We start from the raw sequence: 21,669 nt of genomic DNA on the forward strand, positions 1-21,669 counted from the left end.
AAGGTGATATCTGAGGTGAGACTAAAGGGATGAGAGGTTTTTTCCAGGGGCAGAAAACTGCAGCAAGAGAGAATATCCAATGTAAGGACAGTGATGAGATAATGGCTTAGGGTGTTTGAGGAATAGAAAGAACCAGATGAACCATTCAGTTCATAGTGACTGGAGGAAAGTCAGATAAGAGAGAAAAGCAGGGGACTGGGTCATGTAGAGTCTTATAAACTGTGATAAGCACTTCTGATTCTATAAATCTATGTAATCTATACAAGCTATAATGTATACAGAATAAGCACACATACAAGTAATTTGTGACACCAGACATAATAGTGGATTAAGAACTTCTGAAAATCTTCTTGTCTATAAAGCATCAAGAATGTGGGAAAGTTCACCAGCATCAAATTCTTTAGAACTCTGGAAATTGACCAAAGAACTGTAGGAATCTGAGGAACATTATTTTTTTTTAAAAAAGGCTAAATATTAGTACGAATATCAAGTTTGTAGCATTTTAATCTGCCCTATTCTCCCCTACTCCCCCCACACCTCTGCATTAGCCTTGGAAGTCAGCAGGCTGCGATGACCATGAAAACCAGCCTGGCAGCTCCTAGAGGTGACAGACTTAGCGGAACTCTTTGAAAGCCCTACTCTAAGAGAGAGGATTATGATCCTTTTGTCTCTTTGGTGGTTTATTGGCATATCTGATTTGTAAGACTGACTTCATTAGACCTGGTTTAGAGCTCACCCAGTGTGACCAGCCTTTACCCTGAAGTGTTTGTTGAAAACAGTTAGAGGCAGTTTATTTCTATTTTTATTTCTTTTTATCATTTGCAGCAGCCTGGGGTTATGAGTAACAGTTGGGGCAAGCAATAAATTAACCAAAAATCTTAAAAAAGTTGAGGAAAATGATGTTTGTAGAGGGCTTTGGAAGTTTCTGATAAATAACTGGGAACCTAGAGGGCCACACAAATACATGGAGTTTGTGCCTGCCTGGGGCTATTCACGTGTTCAGGAAAGAGCTGGGAGGTGCCTAGGTGCCTTCTCTGGCTGACCTTGATGTTATGTGTATGCAGGAAGTGAAGGCTTAGACAGAGTTATAAGTTTCTGGCTGAGTGTTGAAGGCACATACACCCAGCTCCTCAATGTCTGGGAGGCTTGCTGCTATGATGTATTTAAGGAAATCTTTACTCTGTTATCAGTTTAGCACTAAGATAACTGAGCAAAGGTTTCAGTAGCCACACAATAAAGGAATATAGGCTTTAGAAAATTAGACCAGAAGAGTCTCCAAATGGACAAAAACATCCTCAACAGCAACAAAAAGCAATGAAACAAACCCGGGGAAGTAGAAAAATCATTTCCAGATTTTCCACTTTATAGTGTTTAAAAAGTCTGGCTTTCAAAAAGTAATTATAAGACACACTTAGAAGAAAATATGGCATACTTATAGTGTGGAAAAGTAAGTGTCTTTAATGGATCCCAGGCATTGGACTTACTAGATAAGACTTAATATCAGCTATTTTAATTATGTTCAAAGAGGGAAGAGAATGTCTAAATAATTAAAAGAAAACATGAGAACAGTGTTTCAAGGAAATAGGAAATATTAATGAGGTGATAAAAATTACAAAAAGAACAAAGTAGAAATTATGGAGTTAAAAAATATAATACTGAAATGAAAATTTAATGAGAGGTGTTCAATAAAAGATTGGAACAAACAGAAGAAGGATTCAGCAAACTTGAAGAGAGGTCATTTGAGAACATCCAGTGTGCAGAACAGAAAGAAAAATGAATGAAGACAAATAAACAGAGCTCAGAGACCTGTGGAAAGCTATCACATATACGAGCATATATGCATAACGGGATTCCAAGAAGTAGAGGAGAGAGAAATAGTTCATAAATAATATTTGAAGAAATAATAGCCCAGGTTACCCAAGAAACTCAGCAGACTCTACACAGGATAAAATATCAAAGAGTTGCTCACCAAGACACATCATAATCAAACTGTCAGTAGCCAAAGGTAAGGAGAAGGTCTTTAAAACAGCAAGAGAGAAGTGGCTCATCACATACAAGAGCTCCTCAATAAGACTAACATTTGATTTCTCATAAGAAACCATGGAGGCCAGAAGGCAGTAGGATAACATATTCTGAGTGCTGAAAGAAAGAGTCTATCAATGAAGAATTCTTATATTCAGCAAAACTGTCCTTCAAAAATGAAGGAGAAATTAAGATATTCCCAGATAAACAAAAAGAGAGAATTCATTACCAGTATACCTGGCCTGTAAGAAATACTGAAGAAAGTCCTTCAGAATAAAATGACAGAACACCAGATAATAAGTAACTCGAATCCACATGTAACTCCATAGATAAATATAAGACAGGCATAAATGCATTATTTGCAATTCTTTTTTCTCCTATATAATTTAAAATCAACAGATAACTGCATAAATAAAAAAGTGTAAATCTGTGTTGATAGGCACCTAATATATAAAGAAGTAATTTGCATGACAATTGCAATACAAAAGAGGGGAAAGGAATGAAGATCTATAGGAACAACATTTTTGTATACTATTGAAATTCAGTTTGTGTTAATATATCAAAGATACAACTGTAAGAATTAAAACTATAAAATTATTAGAAGGAAACAAAGGGGCAAATTTTGATGTCCCTGGATTAGACAATGGTTTCTTAGATAAATCACCAATATTAGAAGCACCTAGAGAAAAAAACAGATATAGTACACAGTACCAAAGTTAAAAGGTTTTGTGTAGGAACAGTATCAAGAAAGTGAAAAGGCAGTCTATCAAGGGGGATAAAATATTTGCCAATGTTATACCTGATAAAGGTTGCATAATCACAAATACAATAACACTTAGAGATCAACAATAAGAAGACAAATAAACCAATGAAAATATGGTAACAGATTTGAATAGACACTTCTCTATAGAAGATACACAAATGATCAATAAGCATCTGAAGTGATGTTCAGTATCATTAGTTACTAGGGAAATGTGAATCAAAACCATAATGAAATGCCATCCTTATCTACTGGAATGGGTAACACCAAAAAGACAAACAGTAGAAAGTGTTAGTGAGGATGTGGAGAAACTGGAACCCTTCTATATTACTAGTGTGAATGTAAAATTATATAACTGCTTTGGAAAACAGTTCCTTAAAATTTACATGTTGAGTTACCATATAATCTGGTAATTTCATTCCTAAATTTGTACACAAGAGAATTGAAAACATGTTATATAAAAATTTGTAAATAAACATTGATAGCATTATTTATAATAGAAATAGGAAAACTCAAATGTCCATCAGTTGTTGAATGGATAAATAAAATTTGTATATAATACAATAGAAAATTATTCACTTACAAAAAAGGAATGAAGTACTGATACATACAATGTGTATGGACCTTAAAAACATTATGCTAAGTGAAAGAAGCTAGACACAAAAGGCCATGTATTTTATGATTCCTTTTATATTAAATGTATAGAATAATCAAATCCAGAGATAGAAAATAGGTTAGTGGTTCCTAAGGGCTGGGGTACAGAGGGTGAGGGAGAAATGGGGAATGACTGCTATATAGGGTTTCTTTTGTGAGTAATGAAAATGTCCTGGAATTAGATTGTGAATATAGTCAAACATACTCAATTGAGCACTGTAAAAGGATGAATTGTCTGGAAAGTGAATTATATTTCATTTAAAAAGTGTTATTTGCAGTATGGGAGCTTATCACTGACCAGGTTCAGGAAGGGTTATCACTAACATATTCACTGAGGTGGACTGATTCTTCATGGAACAGTCAAGAAGAGTGTGGAGATGGACAAATGTGGCTCAAATAGTTCATAACTGAAGAATTTGAATGGTATAATCAGATTAGTATGGAAATTTGGTATCCTGGGCTCTATTTAGGTTAGCCATCATTAGGGGATGATAAACTGATTTAAATTTTCATGCTAAATTTAATTGATTTGAAGTGGCTACCTGGATCTTTGTGTTGAAAAGGATTCTGAAGCTCAGTCCAGGCTTTACAGAGAATTGGTGATGATTGCCATGAGTGTGGCACACATGTCATAGTTCTACTGCTTCCATAAGTCATTGTTTGACTTGAGACAAATATTTTAAAAATATATGGCAGACAGATGTTCAGATAGGTGTGCTGCATGATCTTTAAGCATCACTTAGTTTTTAAAGCTTTTCTTATATGATATAATGATCCAATTGCCACATCTTTCAAAAGTATGATTTATACAGTTTAAAAAAAGACTTAAAAATAAGCAATGTCAGTAGCAAGCATGCACAGTCTGAGGTATTCGAGCTGGAGGAGTACATAAATAGCTGTGGTTGATGATCTTGCCTTGTTATTTTCTAAATACAGTGCTTCTCAGTGCTAGCATTTAATTATGCACTGTACTTGGATAAAAATGAGCATTAGGAAAGATAGCTTTTATGATGGATATGTTGGATCCTAAATATGGCTTAAATCTTTGCTACTGCAATTGGAAAACCAACAACCCACAGATGAATGCTTATTTCTTATGGAAGTGCAGTGGGATATATTTGCTTTTGTATTATTTGAAGACATGCAGTCAGCACCAACTTTAACACTTGACAAGGTGGATATTGTAGTCTTCTAAGAGGCCTCTATTTGCAGCCCAAATGTCCCACAAATAATTTCAACGTACTTGTCTTCACTCTCTTATAGAGACTTACACTCTGGTCCTCGGACTGCTTAGAATGACAACTTTTCAGCTTTTCTCTTCCTCAGTATATGGAATGGATGATACTGAAATGGGTATGCCCATGTGTCCATTGGGATAGGTTAAACTATAAACCTCTCCCCTTAATTCAAGAATAATGATGATGATAATAGTAATAACAATTACCAATATCTATATAGCACTTACTGTGTGTCAGATGCTGTTGTAAGAACTTTCTATATATTAACTTATTTAATTTCCTATGATATATTATTATTATTATTATTCCAAATTCTATGAAGCACAGAGAGGTTAAAGAATTTGCCCAAGATCGTATGTCTAATAAGATCTAAGATTCAAATCCAGACTGTCTGATCAGAGGGCCATCTTTCTAACCATTAGGCTACACTGTCTCTTGGATGCATGCTAAGGAGAAGGCTATTATCATGAGGACGACTATATATCCAACTTAGTGCATAAAAAAGAGAATTAATTTATTAACTATGGTATTTTGTCTACTGACAATGAATTGTTTGAGGTGGACCCCACAAGCTTCCTTACAGAGGACTGTGACCCCAGTGTGCTGCAGTATTGTGGTTCAGAAGCCATGGGCTTGAGTACCCACTCCCACATCTGTCCCAGAAGTCCAGTTCTAACCTATCTAACCTTTTTTCTTTACCATGGCATTCTCCACTGGTCATCATTCCTTGTGTCACTGAACCCTCTTACCTAAGTAAGAACAGATTTTCTTACTACCACCCACTGTGCTCTTAACTTTTCCAGAGATCTTATTTCTGATCAGCTTATTTATTATATGAAATGGACTTATCTGACTACTAGAAAATAATCTGTTCATCCCACACTGGTCCAACACCACAGGGACATGACACACAGCTAGGAAGCCGAGGTGATTTATTCTCTCCTCTGTCCATAGTCACCTTCTTCTTAGAGTTGCCACTTCGTCTCTCCTTCTCCTTAAATCTCTTCCAAGGGTGTCCCTCACCACAGGTGTGCACACATGATTCACCTGGTCCTGGTAAACTGCTCTCTGTCACAGTGTTATAGGGGGATGAACACGATTGAAGTCAGACCAATTGCAATTCTCTTCTGAGATTTTTTTAACTGAAATGTTCTGGCAGGGAAGAACTTTCTTTGGTCTCCAGCCACACAGCTCTGAGTACAAAAGCTATGTAAAAATGATTATAAGTTTCTGAGGACATCAGATTTGAGAGTGAAGCCAAAACCTAGGATAAAATGCAGAAAGAGAGAGAAAGAGCCCGTGTGCTATTTGTGTCCCTGGTTCCAGCTGTCTCTAAGGCCAGATCCTCCTCTTCCCCTCTGGAAATGTGATGACATGGGACAACACAGCCCCCTTCTTATTCATAAGCTGGGTGAATTTGAGTTTCTGTCACTTTCAACCAAGAGATTTAACTAATACAGACTGACACTGAAAAGGATATTGGCGAACAGGAACAGCCCCGTGTTGGAGCAAAAGAGCAGAAAACTGAGCCACACAAAGGGAGATCAGAAAAGAAAGGGGGATGTTTAAACAGAAGAGAAGGTCAGGAGTAGCTGTCCTTTAAACACTAGAAAGGCTAAGTATTAGATATATGTGCGGTGTAACAAATTACTCCAAAACTCATTAGCTTAAAACAATCACTATGTATTAGACAGTTTCTGAGGGTCCGAAATCTGATAGAACATAGCTAAGTGTTTCTGGCTCCGGTCCTTTCATCACGTTGCAGTCAAAATGTTGGCTGTGACTGCAGTCATCTGGCAGCTTGGCTGGCAATGACAGATCCATTTCCAAAATAGATTATTGGCATGGCTTCTGGCAGGAGGACTCAGATCATTGCCACGTAGACATCTCCACGAAGCTTCTTGAGTGTCCTCAGGACATGGCAGCTGGTTTTCCCCTGAGCGAGTAATCCAAGAGGAAAAGATGGCAGGTTCAATGACTTTTATGGCCTAGCCTTGGAAGTCACATTCTGTCATTTCAGTATTATTCTATTCAATACTTAAGTCAGCCCTCTTCAGGGTGGGAGACTACACAAAGGTGTAAATACTTAGAGGCAGGGATTGCTGGGAGTCATTTTGGCAGCTGGCTCCCACAGGCTGTCACTTGGAAGAGGCCTTAAATATATTTCATTTACATGCAGGATAAAAGTTGGCCACCAGTGGGAGATTCCAGCAGATTCTGACTCCATATAAATGAAGTCAGTAATATACAGGGATGATCCCAAAGCACAAAACAAAACAAAACAAAAACATAAAGAATGACATCTGCATATAAAGTGTACCCTGACAATGAAAGGATAGCAGAAATCACTTTTTTAAGTGATATTAAATTAAGGGTCTTCACCTTTCATGGGTTGTAAAAGAAGGGGTTAAAAGAAGCAGTAAATGACTTCTGGGATTCAGATACATCTTTCTTCATTTAACTCCTAAAACACTTTTTAGTGTATTTTGTGAAACCAGCCCCTATCACCTTGGCCTACCCTAGGGGTTACTGGGAGATAATTTTCATATATGATTCCTATATTGCTCTGCCAAGGTTGTTTTCTGGCCAAGAAAAGCTGTCAACCAATGGACAAGAGTTAAGTGTACCAGCTTCCCTACACCTCTGGTGGGATAATTCTAGGCCATGAGGTTCTCCAAATTCCACAGTGCTATCCCTTTGGTTAACACATCAATTTCTAACTTACTCTCCTTTACTCCTCAACTCCTATACCGTGTCTTGGAATCACCAATAAATTAAACTGTTCATGTCCAAATGCTTCTCTCAGGTCTCTTTCTGGGGGAACTTTAAGACACCCCACTATTCCAAATCTTACAACTGAGCAGTCCATTGTATACTTCTGGTTATTTCGATATCAATGCACTAGATATATAAACCTCCTACTCTTGAGCAATGAATTTTATGTGTTTTGTGTTTTCAAACCCTAGTTGTAGGCTCCAATTCAAACACAGTCCAGAGGAGAAATGCCTGCATTGTTGGTGACTCAGAAGCAGCGTGCTAGCACTGGGGTAGAAACCAGAAGTTCTGGTGTCTAGAAGTTCTGTCTCTCTCTAGCCATGTGATCTGCAATTCACTTGACCTCCCTGGGCATCTGTTTGCTCAAATTTAATTAAATGTTGATCTAAATCAGTGATCCTTAAATATTTTGAGCCCTTTAAAAATACTAGTACAAGTTTTATACTCTCTTCCCTGGAGAAAAACTAATGTGTCCAGTGTTTACACATGTACATAAATGAATCTGTGCATAATCTCTGGTTATTAATGAGGCCACTGAGGCCTATGAATGGCCTCTAGGTAGAACTGAAAGGACTTCAGATTGTACCCTTCTGGTTTAGATGCTCTTTAACGTCCCTATAAATTTCATCAGTCTATGATTCAAGGAGTAATTAATTAAATAATGATTTCTTACAGACTGGGGTTTCTCAATAAAGCAATCTTCCAGCTAAAATTTAGCTGCTTTACTAAACCTGACATTAGATTCAATAACCAATCTATTGGAAACTCATGCTTGTTTCCCCAGAAAGTGTAGCTTCTCTGGAAAAACTAGGGAGTCAGTCATTTCAGAGAGATATAAGCAAGAAAATCTCAGACCAAATCCATACCAACAGTTGGTGTTTTTCTTAAGCTGATGGACTACCTCTAGAAAACATAAGATTTCCTAAAATAAACTTCTTCACCTGACCAAACTGCTCAGAGGGAAGGATAGGGCAGAAAATTCAATCCCACTTCTTAGGAGTAGAAATATCTCTGCCATTCGGTAGTCTTGCTGAAGTCTCCTCTCTGCTGTCATAAGTCAGGGCCTGGAATAGTATAGGAAGGAATAGTATTTCAGGCCGCATGAGAGACCCCATTTCAAGTACCACATGGTTTCCTCTGCAGTCAGTCAGTACCTTTTCCCACAGTCGTTTTGTTAGCCATTTCAAATGGGCACCTCTGAGTTGCAGGATTGATTTATGTCTCTGGAAGAGTTATGATCAAATCCTATGGGCCACTGAAAATTTCTGTGAAGAACATACAAGCCAATTCTTTCTCTTCTTACAATATTGGGCTGCATCTTCTCTGTGGTGACCGTGAAATATTAATCCACATTTTTATGGAACTGTCCTACAGAGCTTCAGAGGAAGAAAATCTAGTTTCAGGTGTTGAGAAAGTGCACAGCAGGAATATAGCCACAGACCCTTGTGTTTCATTTCGTTAGATGGCTTATATGTCTGTTTCTCATCTTAAGTAGTATCTAAATACTTAATGTGATTTAACTAAAAACCAAACAAACTTGCATTTATGCAATTAAAGACATGGTAGCAATTCTAACCAACTAGTTGCTCTTTAAAAACTGGCTTTTGTTAAGGGATGGCAATTTCAACATGCAGCATTGGCTGAAGCTTTCAGAATAACAAGTTGCTGCTTCTTGGCCCAACTGCTTTAATTAGGGACAATAAGCCTAAGATCAGAATAGCGCAGAGGTTCTGGGCATGAATTTTAGTAACAAATAAACCTGAAATCCAATGCTTGATTTATATACATCAGCTATTGACCTTGGATGAGTTTCTTAACATCTGTAAGTCTCATTTTTCTCAGCTGAGAACCTTTTTTACCTTGCAGCACTGTGGAAGGATTAGACGAGACAATGTATGGTAACATCCTAACCAGCAAACATTCAAATAATAAATATGGTTGTCTTTATTTAAAACATGTGAGAATTTTAATGTTCATGTATTTTATTTTTTAGATGTAATAAAGTTCCCAAGAAGGAGATGTAACAAAATGCCTATTTCCACTTTGGCCAAGTGTTAGACCTGCTGGGTTTTTTAAGGGCTCAGCTGCTCTGGACAAGCTGAGCGTGTTTGTAAAGAAGGGGCAAGCAGAAGGCAAGAATGAGTATCAACAACTACTCTGTTACATCAAAGAAATGCTCAACTACATAGCCAACAACTGAAGTAGTTTAAAAGGAACTCTTAAAAAATAAAGACAAAAAGAGGATTAAAGACAGCGGCGTGAGAGGAGAGACAGAATCTTCCTCCTAAAACTGGATACAATTAGAAAATTTAATTGGCGCAACTAATCCTGAGAGAGCAACAGGAAAGAGGACGGGTCAGACTGCACACACCTGTAGAAAAAAAGCAGACCTCACGTACCAGAGCTGTGGCTCCACGGGACCCGAGCCCCTCCCCCACCCAGCTCACGGGCGGGAGGAAGACAAACGGAGCAGGGAGGGAGTGGAAGGCCTGGGACTGCTGAATACCTAGCTCTGGAGATCTGCGCTGAGAGCACAAACCTACATTTCATGGTGCTTTCATGAGACTTGCATGACTACCGGGTTGGAAAGTTAATACAGGCAGAATTCCTGGGGAGACTGGTATTCCAACTGCTTGTGTAAAGCAGGGATCCATATCTGGCTGCTCTGAGATAAAAACATACCTGTGTGCCCAGCCCACTGGCTCAGGCAGTGGAGACAGGCACAGGAGCCAGGAGGCGGGGAACAGCTCTTTCCTACCCCCAGTACCGCTCCCCTGCAACCCACGACATTGCTTCAGGGGCTCAGCAGCTCCAGAATAGAGCTTCTGGACACTAGAGGGCGCCATATACAAACATGAAACGCCAAAGGAACCTTGTCCAGAGTAAAATTGTTAATACAACTCCCAAAAAAGATTTAAATGATATGGACCTCGTGACTCTTCCTGAAAGGGAGTTCAAAATAAAAATCATCAACATCCTAATGGAGGTACAGAAAGACATCCAAGAACTCAGGATAGAATTCAGGACAGAGATCCAATCGTTAAATAACACGATGGAGGGTATTAAAAGCAGGTTGGATATGGTGGAGGAGACAATAAATGAAATAGAAAATAGAGAAGAGGAATACAAAGAAGCTGAGGCACAGAGAGAAAAAAGGATCTCTAAAAATGAAGAAATATTGAGAGAATTGTGTGACCAATCCAAGCAGAACAATATTCGCATTATAGGGATACCAGAAGAAGAAGAGAGAGAAAAAGGGATAGAAAGTGTCTTTGAGGAGGTAGTTGCTGAAAACTTCCCCAATCTGGGGAACAAGATAGTCAATCAGGCCATGGAGATCCACAGATCCCCCTACACAAGGGATCCAAGGAAGACAACACCAAGACACATAATAATTAAAATGGGAAAGATCAAGGATAAGGACAGACTGTTAAAAGCAGCCAGAGGCAGAAATAAGATCACATACAAAGGAAAGCCCATCAGACTAACAACAGACGTCTCAACAGAAACCTTACAGGCCAGAAGGGAGTGGCATGATGTATTTAATGCCATGAAGCAGAAGGGCCTGGAACCAAGATTACTTTATCCAGTGAGATTATCATTTAAACTTGAAGGGGGGATTAAACAATTTCCAGATAAGCAAAAGCTGAGAGAGTTTACCTCCCACAAACCATCTCTGCAGTCTATTTTGGAGGTACTGAGATAGATGGAAGTGTTCCTAGGGTTGGATAGCTGTCACCAGAGGTAGTAAAATCATGGTAGGGAGGGTGGAGCAGCTGATTGCAAGACAAATGCAAAATTAAATTGACTATCCCCAAAGCCAATCACGGGATAGAGAAAAAGTATAGAATCTGATACCTAATACATAAAGAATGAAGGAGGAATAAAAAGGAGGAGAAATAGAGAAGAATCTTTAAATTGTGTTTGTAACAGCATGCTAAGTGAGTTAAGTTAGACTCTTAGATAGTAAGGAAAGTAACCTGGAACCTTTGGTAACCACGAATCTAAAGCCTGAAATGGCGATAAGTACATAACTATCAATAATCACCCTAAATGTAAAAGGAATGAATGTACCAATCAAAAGACATAGAGTCACTGAATGGATAAAAAAACAAGACCCATCTATATGCTGCTTACAAGAGACTCACCTCAAATCCAAAGACATGCACAGACTAAAAGTCAAGGGATGGAAAAAGATATTTCATGCAAACAATAGGGACCAAAAAGCAGGTCTTGCAGTACTAGTATTAGACAAAATAGACTTCAAAACAAAGAATGTAACAAGAGATAAAGAAGGACATTACATAATGATAAAGGGCTCAGTCCAACAAGAGGATATAACCATTATAAATATATATGCACCCAACACAGGAGCACCAGCATATGTGAAACAAATACTAATAGAACTAAAGGAGGAAATAGACTGCAATGCATTCATTTTAGGAGACTACAACACACCATTCACTCCAAAGGACAGATACACCAGACAGAAAACAAGTAAGGACACAGAGGCACTGAACAACACACTAGAACAGATGGACCTAATAGACATCTACAGAACTCTACACTGAAAAGAAACAGGATACACATTCTTCTCAAGTGCACATGGAACATTCTCCAGATAGACCACATATGAGGCCACAAAAAGAGCCTCAGTAAATTCAGAAAGATTGAAATCCTACCAACCAACTTTTCAACGACAAAGGTATAAAACTAGAAATAAATTGTACCAAGAAAGCAAAAAGGCTCACAAACACATGGACACGCTTCTAAATAGTCAATGGATCAATGACCAAATTAAAATGGGGATCCAGCAATATATGGAAATAAATGACAACAACAACACAAAGCCCCAACTTCTGTGGGACACAGCAATAGAAGTCTTAAGAGGAAAGTATACAGCAATCCAGGCATATTTAAAGAAGGAGGAACAAACCCAAATGAATAGTCTAACATCACAGTTATCAAAATTGGAAAAAGAAGAACAAATGAGGCCTAAAGTCAGCAGAAAGAGGGACATAATAAAGATCAGAGAAGAAATAAACAAAATTGAGAAGAATAAAACAATAGAAAAAATCAATGAAACCAAGAGCTGGTTTTTCGAGAAAATAAACAAAATAGATAAGCCTCTAGCCAGACTTATTAAGAGAAAAAGAGAGTCAACACACATCAACAGAATCAGAAATGAGAAAGGAAACATCATGACAGACTCAACAGAAATACAAAGAATTATTAGAGAGTACTATGAAAACCTATATGCTAAGAAGCTGGAAAACCTAGGAGAAACGGACAACTTCCTAGAAAAATACAACCTTCCAAGACTGACGAAGGAAGAAACACAAAATCTAAACAAACCAATTACGAGCAAAGAAATTGAAGCAGTAATCAAAAAACTAACCAAGAAAAAAACCCCTGGGACAGAAGGATTTACCTCAGAATTTTATCAGACATACAGAGATGATATAATACCCAATCTCCTTAAAGTTTTCCAAAAAATAGAAGAGGAGGGAATACTCCCAAACTCATTCTATGAAGCCAACATCACCCTAATAATAAAACCAGGCAAAGACACCACCAAAAAAGAAAATTACAGACCAATATCTAATGAACGTAGATGCAAAAATACTCAATAAAATATTAGCAAACTGAATTCAAAAATATATCAAAAGGAACATACACCACGACCAAGTGGGATTCATCCCAGGGATGCAAGGATGGTAAAACATTCAAAAATCCATCAACATCATCCACCACATCAACAAAAAGAAAGACAAAAACCACATGATCATCTGCATAGATGCTGAAAAAGCATTCGACAAAATGCAATATCCATTCATGATAAAAACTCTCAGCAAAATGGGTATAGAGGGCAAGTTCCTCAACATAATAAAGGCCATATATGATAAACTCACAGCCAACATCATACTGAACAGCGAGAAGCTGAAAGCTTTTCCTCTGAGATCGGGAACAAGACAGGGATGCCCACTCTCCCCAATGTTATTTTATATAGTACTGGACGTCCTAGCCATGGCAATTAGACAAAACAAAGAAATACAAGGAATCCAGATTGGTAAAGAAGAAGTTAAACTGTCACTATTTGCAGATGACATGATACTGTACATTAAAAACCCTAAAGACTCCAGTACAAAACTACTAGAACTGATATCAGAATACAGAAAAGTTGCAGGATACAAAATTAACACACAGATATCTGTGGCTTTCCTATACACTAACAATGAGCCAATAGAAAGAGAAATCAGGAAAACAACACCATTCACAACTGTATCGAAAATAATAAAATACCTAGGAATACTCCTAACCAAAGAAGTGAAAGACCTATACCCTGAAAACTGTAAGACACTCTTAAGAGAAGTTAAAGAGGACAATAACAGCTACGCTGATGGACAGTGACTGTAAAGGGGTATATAGGGGGGACGTGGTATAGGGGAGAGCCTAGTAAACAAAATATTCGTCATGTAAGTGTAGATTAATGATAAAAAAAAAAGCAGTTCCTGTGTGGTGACCTCCACTGAGTTCTACACAATGATATAAAGGGCATATAAAAGTGTAGGCAAAGGGTCTGTTTGTGTTTATACAGAGGATCAAAGCCTAATTGGGCTACCCCGAAAATGAACTAAGATACGATATGAAAAAGAACTACCAACATCAGCACTCTCGGGAAGACTCATGCCAGAAGATGATCATCAAAAAACCCTAACAAAGATCCGCACACTGCTACAGGTGTAGATGCACTCATCCCACCAGTTCCTGGACTTGCCATGGGAATGAAGAAGGAGATATCTAAGCTGGCCTGTGCATATAGTAAAACAACAAATTTGACTGGCTCTATACTGTTGGAACTCAACCAAGAATTAGGAGAAGTGCAAATTGTAGTGCTCCAAAATCTTACAACTACAGATTATTTACTGTTAAAAGAACATATGGGATGTGAACAGTCCCCAGGAATGGACTGTTTTAATTTGTCTGATTTCTCTCAGACTGTTCAAGTTCAGTTGGACAATATCCACCATATCATAGATAAGTTTTCACAAATGCCTAAGGTGCCTAACTGGTTTTCTTGGTTTCACTGGAGATGTCTGGTAATTACAGGTATGCTTTGGTTATGTAACCGTACTCCTATTATGTTAATGTGTGTGCACAATTTAATTAGTAGTTTAAAACCTATATATGCTGAAGTTACTCTACAAGAAGATGTCAAAGAAATAATCAATATTCCCATGTTTTCTTCCACCTGCTACTTCTATAGCTTTTCTTCTTCCTTCCTAATTACAACCCTTAAATAGAATTCGTGCCTCCTATCAAATTTACCGAGTATCATAATTCTTCCAAGTGGTAAAGATACCTCAAGACAAATGCTGGGCATAGAAGCCACAGGGCATAAATATGCAAAGAAGTAAAAAGCTAACCTTTTCAAACAATAAGGCTTCTCTCTCACTTACCAACTTTACATTTCCCTGTATGGCCCTGGAAGATGACTGGTTAGCCACAGACGGGTAAGATTCCTCAAGGGAGGAACAACGTAAGACAGGCACAGTCGCAGGGGGGCCATCAGGTGAGAAAAAGGGGGATCAACAGAGGTGAGGCTTAGAACCCCCCCCCCCCGTTCTGAGAGAAATCTTCTGCATCCGTGGATGTTTTATGGCCCTTGTCTAGCTTAGATTAACTCATAGTCTACAGGCACACACCTGATCATCTGCATTTGCTCTCTTACAACACTAAACTATGTTTTCTACCTTTATCTTGTATCTACCTACCACCTCAGCATTTTATTAAAAATAATAATAGAGAAATGTGGTATCCACATATAAATCAAGTATAAAGATCAAATGAGTATTCATATTTGAACTGTTTATAGTTCATAATGCATAAGCAAAACTGAAAGCTTCTGTGATGACTGCCCTTGTAATGTTCACCATGTAACTTATTCACTATGTAAGAATTTGTTCTCCATGTAAGAACTTGTTCGTTATGCTTCAGAAGATTGGAGACTGACAAAAATTAGGCTTGGGGTGGATTAATGATTGTGCATTGAGCACTGACCCCCCTATACAGAATTTTATTGTTGTTAACAACCATTTGATCAATAAATATGAGAGATGCCCTCACAAAAAAAAATATATATGTATACACACTTCCAATTGTAAAATAAATAAGTAACCGGGATGTAATGTATAGCATAAGGAATATAGTCAAAATATTGTAACAACTTGGTATGGTGATAGCTGGTACCTAGAATTATCATGTATATAAATGTTGAATCACTGTGTTGTACACCTGAAACTAATGTAATACTGTGTGTCAACTACCCTTCAATAAAAAATAATTATCTAAAAATAAAAAAAAAGAGGACAATAACAAATGGGAACTCATCCCATGCTCTTGGCTAGGAAGAATTAATATCGTCAAAATGGCCATCCTGCACAAAGCAATATACAGATTTGATGCAATCCCTATCAAATTACCAACAACATTCTTCAATGAACTGGAACAAATAGTTCAAAAATTCATATGGAAACACCAAAGACCCTGAATAGCCAAAGCAATCCTGAGAAAGATGAATAAAGTGGCGGGAATCTCACTTCCCAACTTCAAGCTCTACTACAAAGCCATAGTAATCAAGACAATTTGGTACTGGCACAATAACAGAGCCACAGACCAGTGGAACAGATTAGAGACTCCAGACATTAACCCCAACATATATGGTCAATTAATATTCGATAAAGGAGCCATGGACATAACAATGGGGAAATGACAGTCTCTTCAACAGATGGTGCTGGCAAAACTGGAAAGCTACATGTAAGAGAATGAAACTGGATCACTGTCTAACCCCATACACAAAAGTAAATTCGAAATGGATCAAAGACCGGAATGTAAGTCATGGAACCATAAAACTCTTAGAAAAAATCATAGGCAAAAATCTCTTAGACATAAACATGAGTGACCTTTTCTTGAACTTATCTCAAGGAAAAGAAAAGCAAAAATGAACAAGTGGGACTATATCAAGCTGAAAAGGTTCTGTATAGCAAAAGACACCATCAAAAGAACAAAAAGTTACCCTACAGTATGGGAGAATATATTCGTAAATGACAGATCCGATAAAGGCTTGACATCCAAAATATATAAAGAACTGATGCTCCTCAACAAACAAAAAGCAAATAATACAATTAAAAAATGGGCAGAGGTGCTGAACAGACAGTTCTTCAAAGAATAAATTCAGATGGCCAACAGACACATGAAAAGATGCTCCACATCACTAGTTATCAGAGAAATGCAAATTAAAACCACAATGAGATATCACCTCACACAAGTAAGGATGGCCACCATCCAAAAGACAAACAACAACAAATGTTGGCAAGGTTAAGGAGAAAGGGGAACCCTCCTACACTGCTGGTGGGAATGTAAGTTAGTTCAACCATTGTGGAAAGCAGTGTTCCTCAAAATGCTCAAAATAGACTTACCATTTGACCCAGGAATTCCGCTTCTAGGAATTTACCCTAAGGATGCAGCACTCCAGTTTGAAAAAGACAGATGCACCCCTATGTTTATTGCAGCACTATTTACAATAGCCAAGAAATGGAAGCAACCTAAATGTCCATAAGTAGATGAATGGATAACGAAGATGTGGTACATATACAGAATGGTATATTATTCAGCCATAAGAAGAAAACAAATCTTACCATTTGCAACAACATGGATGGAGCTAGAGGGTATTGTGCTCAGTGAAATAAGCCAAGCGGAGAAAGAGAAATACCAAATGATTTCACTCATCTGTGGCGTATAAGAACAAAAGAAAAACTGAAGGAACAAAACAGCAGCAGAATCACAAAACCCAAGAATGGACTAACAGTTACCAAAGGGAAAGAGACTGGGGAAAATGGGAGGGTAGGGAGGGATAAGGGCGGGGAAGAATGGGGGTATTATGATTAGCATGAATAATGTGGGTGGTGGGGGAAAGGGGAGGGCTTTGCAACACAGAGAAGACAAGTAGTGATTCTACAGCGTCTTGGTATGCTGATGGACAGTGACTGTAATGGGGTTTGTGTGGGGGACTTGGGGTAGGGGAGATCCTAGTAAGCATAATATTCTTCAAAAAAATAAAAATAAATAAATTAAAAAAAAACCAGACACACACACACACACACACACACAAAACAAAAAAAACAAAAAAAAACTGATCAGTGCTGAAGTGAATTCCATACATCTCTTTTGTTTCTTTAAGCAACTTGAGAGCAAGAACTGTTTTGTTTTTCATGTTGTATCCCGTATATAGATTTTAAGAGTGTTTTACATGTGACAAATGCTTAATAAATAGTTATTGAATAATTGAATAAATCTATTTTAGTAATTTTGGAGAAAGTTTAAAGTGATCAATCTAGTATTAATTCATGGAAGTTTCCAGGAGATCAATTTATACTCAGTTGAAGAAAGACCTTTCTCGGAGTCTGCACTACATAGTTTGCAATGGATTGTTCTGGAAAATACCACTGGGTATATTCTAGTCTAGGTGAAAGTCTGCTTTTGAGGATTATCATAATGGGAATTCACAAAAGGATTAAAGATTGAACTACATGTCCTCTATAATTCCCATTTTATCTTCCTGGGAACTCTGAATCCAAATGCAGGCAAGAAATCTCACTGGAATATGTTTTGATCATTTGCTCATGCTGTCAACAAGCTAAGCTCTCCATATCCGTCATTAGCTATTTTTCTTTTTCCTACCCAGTTTTCCTTTCTGGACTATTAAACTATATTAGGTGACACCATAACAGCTAAAAAGCATTAGCAAGGGTAACTGATACTTCTTGTGAATCCATGAAATGCATGTATTTTATTTGAGACTAACTTGGCTTTGAGTTAAAATATTTACCAGGTTTCTCTCCCCATTTTCCCTTTAAAGGGTAGTTTCCTGTTATTGGGTCTTGGTTTCTGAGAATTGCCTGTTCTACTGCCTATCTTACCTGTGGTACTGAAATCCAATTTGTAGCAACTAAATTCCTTTCTCTGAATCCAATTTATACAGTGACAGATGGGGGATTCCAAAAGGGACAGTTCCATTCATATCCAGCAAATCTTCTTTATGGGAAGAAAGTTAGACACAAACTTGGTGACAAATCCAGAAATATCACTTCTGGAAAGCATTATCTTCTATTTTTTAATTATTTTCCTATGAAGTAGCTGGAGCCAGCATAAGTTTGTGCCTATTTTCAGATATTCAAATTAACCATTGATGAGTGATGATGAATTTACCTTAGTAAGCAGTATTATAAATTAGTTTTCATTTCCTTCCTATCTTCATCTTTGGATGTACCATTCATACCACAAGAACTACTTGATAGGGACATAATTCATTTCAAGAAATTAAATGTCCAATTTCTGACTTTTTACCCCTTTTCTTATTTTTGAAAAATTTACATTTACAGAATTACTTTGGCCCCAAACTATTGCATACATAGAATTTTTAATATAAATGATCTGTTGTTAAGTCAACTTCCTTGCCTGATAGCTTATCTTTTTTGAGTTTTCTTTGTCCTGAAAACCTAATAATGTTGTTTTGGCTACTGTTTGATGTGTGCATGGGGGAATAGTAAATGAGATTAATCATAAGATTGAAAATTATAAGATGTAATCATGAGATTAAAAATGGCCTGAGCAGAGTATACCATAGCCTGCTAGAATGCTGTGGGAACCCTAAGGCTGTTAGGTAGTGAGGACACACGAAGTTGGTGGCCATAATAATAACGATGCCAAACTTCATTCTGTGCTCCTGATGTTCCATGTTCCAGTCACTCTTCTAAATTCTTTTAAATTACACTTCATTTAATTAATTCATTTATGGTGTTGTTGCTGTTAAGAATAGATGAGAAAAAATGAGTTACAGAAAGGTTAAATATTTCACCTAAAGTCACAACTCTAGTAAATGAGAGAATTGGGAGCTGAACTTGATGTGAATGCTTCCCAAACCTTGCTCTTACACATTATGGTATTCTATTTTCCAGAAATATGTGGACTCATTTTGAAACGTCTATAAATGTCTGCATATATATAGGAGAGGAGAAACACACACATACGTACATATATCTAGCCTACATGGATATTGTCCTGTTTTATTTGCAAAGCTCTGCCTCTAAACAGGGACAGGATGACTAACAGCTCCTTCTGGTTGGTTCATTATCACAATATAAATTCCTACAAATGGAAACCATTGCCCTAGCTAATCTTAACATCCCCACATCAGTAGCTATTTCAAGAAAAAGTAATTCCCATCTGTTGCAGAGGCACATTCAGTGGCAGCACACACCTTGTCGTAGTACACCATTTCATTGCAGCGCAATGGTGAAAACAGCATGATTTTCTTTGTTAATTCTGGAAAGCTCTCTCTAAGCCAAATGTGAAGGGACTCAGTACCTTCTTGGTTGTAAGCCACAAAAGCTCAACTACTACCTTTGTTTTACCTTTTGAATTCACCTAAGTGATCAGGTGTAACCATCAAAGCTTTGGGTTTTACATATTTTTCTTAGAATATAATGGACATCTGTTACTTTTCTGCTCAGCATGTTTTTCCTTTGGGGAAATACTCCACCCCATTGTCATTCACATGATTCGGACTTGCCTGCAGGGATGGGCTCATGATGGCATGGCCATTCAGTGTATCCCACCTGCCTGGATGCTGAGATTGTATCAGGGATGAGCACTTGACCAAAAGTGGGCTTTCCCTAGATTTCTGCACGAGCCATTGAGGAAGATGGTCTGTCCTCTCTTGAAGATTTCTAGGTGTGAGGAGAGTATGAGCCTGGGATTGCTGAGAGCCTTGGCTGGCATGTGAAAGGAATCTGCCTGAGAAGCCAAAAAGGAAAAATGAAAAAAATAGAGATACAAAATTGTAAACTGTTGAATGCAGCCATATCAGAAGCTAGGGGCAAATTTAGGGTTTCCATCACTCAAGTTTAAGTGGAAGGAGAGCTTCTGTCACTCGCAACAGGAAGTCCTAATACATGGATTCTTAGGGAATTTGGAGGGACGTTAATGACTTAATTTCCCACTGGTAAGAAATGGTTCTGTCATTGGTTCTATCTCTGTGTGAATTCCTCTAGTGACAGTAGGTTTGTTATTAAACTTAGCAGTTCATTCCACTATTGGCCAACTTTCCAGACAGCTTATTTTCCTAATATCAAACAAGTTGCCTTCTTAAATCTTCCCTTCACCAGCCTTACTCTGTTCTCTGGCGCTTCACAGAAAAGTCAACTTGCTTCTTAAAATAATTGAAGGTAGTTATCTTGTCTCATTTCTTTCAAACATTCCCTCCACTTCATTCAAAGAGGAGCAGACTGCTGCTCTTCCTCCCTGCCTACATCGTAGTTCGTAAACACTCTGGTTCCACGAACCATAAAGCTTCCCTCCAGCTGTCTCAGAAGCTACCCAGGGAAAGTGAAAGAGGCTGTTCCACCTACACCCCGCTAACTGTAGTTTTTTGTAATGTTTCTGTATATTGCTTCCTTTGAAACAAAATTGGATAGTCACTGCACTTTTGGTTTTCAGCCTTAAACTATTCCTGGATGTCAGAAGTAATCGGAGTATGATATGAAAAGAACCTCTCTAAATGAGGGTTGATTTGCTCAGAGTTCATTTAGATTATCCCTGGTCATGATGCTGGCATTATGTATTTACCAAGAAAGCCTTGTATGGCTCCTAGCTCAGGGAAGCTCAGAATCAACTGAAATTCTCAGATCCTTTATTGTTTAAACAATTACCAAATCTGAATGTTTGAAATTCTCAGATCCTTTATTGTTTAAACAATTATCAAATCTGAATGTTTATGTGTTTCCAATTAAAATAGTGATACCAATGATGAAAAGGAGAAATGGATTAATCTCTGGATTTGACGGTTTTAAGCACATTTTCTTGCTAACATCATCCTTTATGTAAAATTAAACTATGTTCTCTCAAAAAATTTATTAATGTAACTCCTATAATAAGCCAATTAATTTAGAGATGCTTAAGGGAAAACCTTAATAAGTCACATCATTGCTTCCACTTGTACTTCATTGAGGGAATCATAGTGAGCAGTCAGATTTATATTCTCCCACATAAAAAATCTATATACTCATAAATATGCACACATGTATTAATTTACCTTTGTGAATGTCTTTTAAAAATTCATGGATTCAGCAAGTGCTTATGGAAGGTCCATCATGCATCAGG

The 21,669-nt window shown here is 37.6% G+C and overlaps 1 long non-coding RNA gene across 2 annotated transcripts in view; it reads right to left on the reverse strand.

Moving 5' to 3' along the window:
- Positions 1 to 3,312: 3,312 nt before the first annotated feature.
- The window catches only part of LOC118923334 (uncharacterized), an 84,918-nt gene continuing 66,561 nt past the window's right edge, over positions 3,313 to 21,669 (reverse strand). The window contains exons 1-3 of one of the 2 annotated variants that reach the window (XR_005029180.2): positions 8,604 to 9,340; positions 8,391 to 8,513; positions 3,313 to 6,610 (exon numbers count right to left, since the gene is read on the reverse strand). This is a non-coding gene — a long non-coding RNA (uncharacterized LOC118923334). Of the gene's footprint in view, positions 6,611 to 8,390; positions 8,514 to 8,603; positions 9,341 to 21,669 lie in introns of those variants that run through there. The other variant, XR_008993238.1, reaches the window with a different exon arrangement.

This window comes from Manis pentadactyla, chromosome 2, assembly GCF_030020395.1.
Source record: "Manis pentadactyla isolate mManPen7 chromosome 2, mManPen7.hap1, whole genome shotgun sequence".
Taxonomy (NCBI): Eukaryota; Metazoa; Chordata; class Mammalia; order Pholidota; family Manidae; genus Manis; species Manis pentadactyla.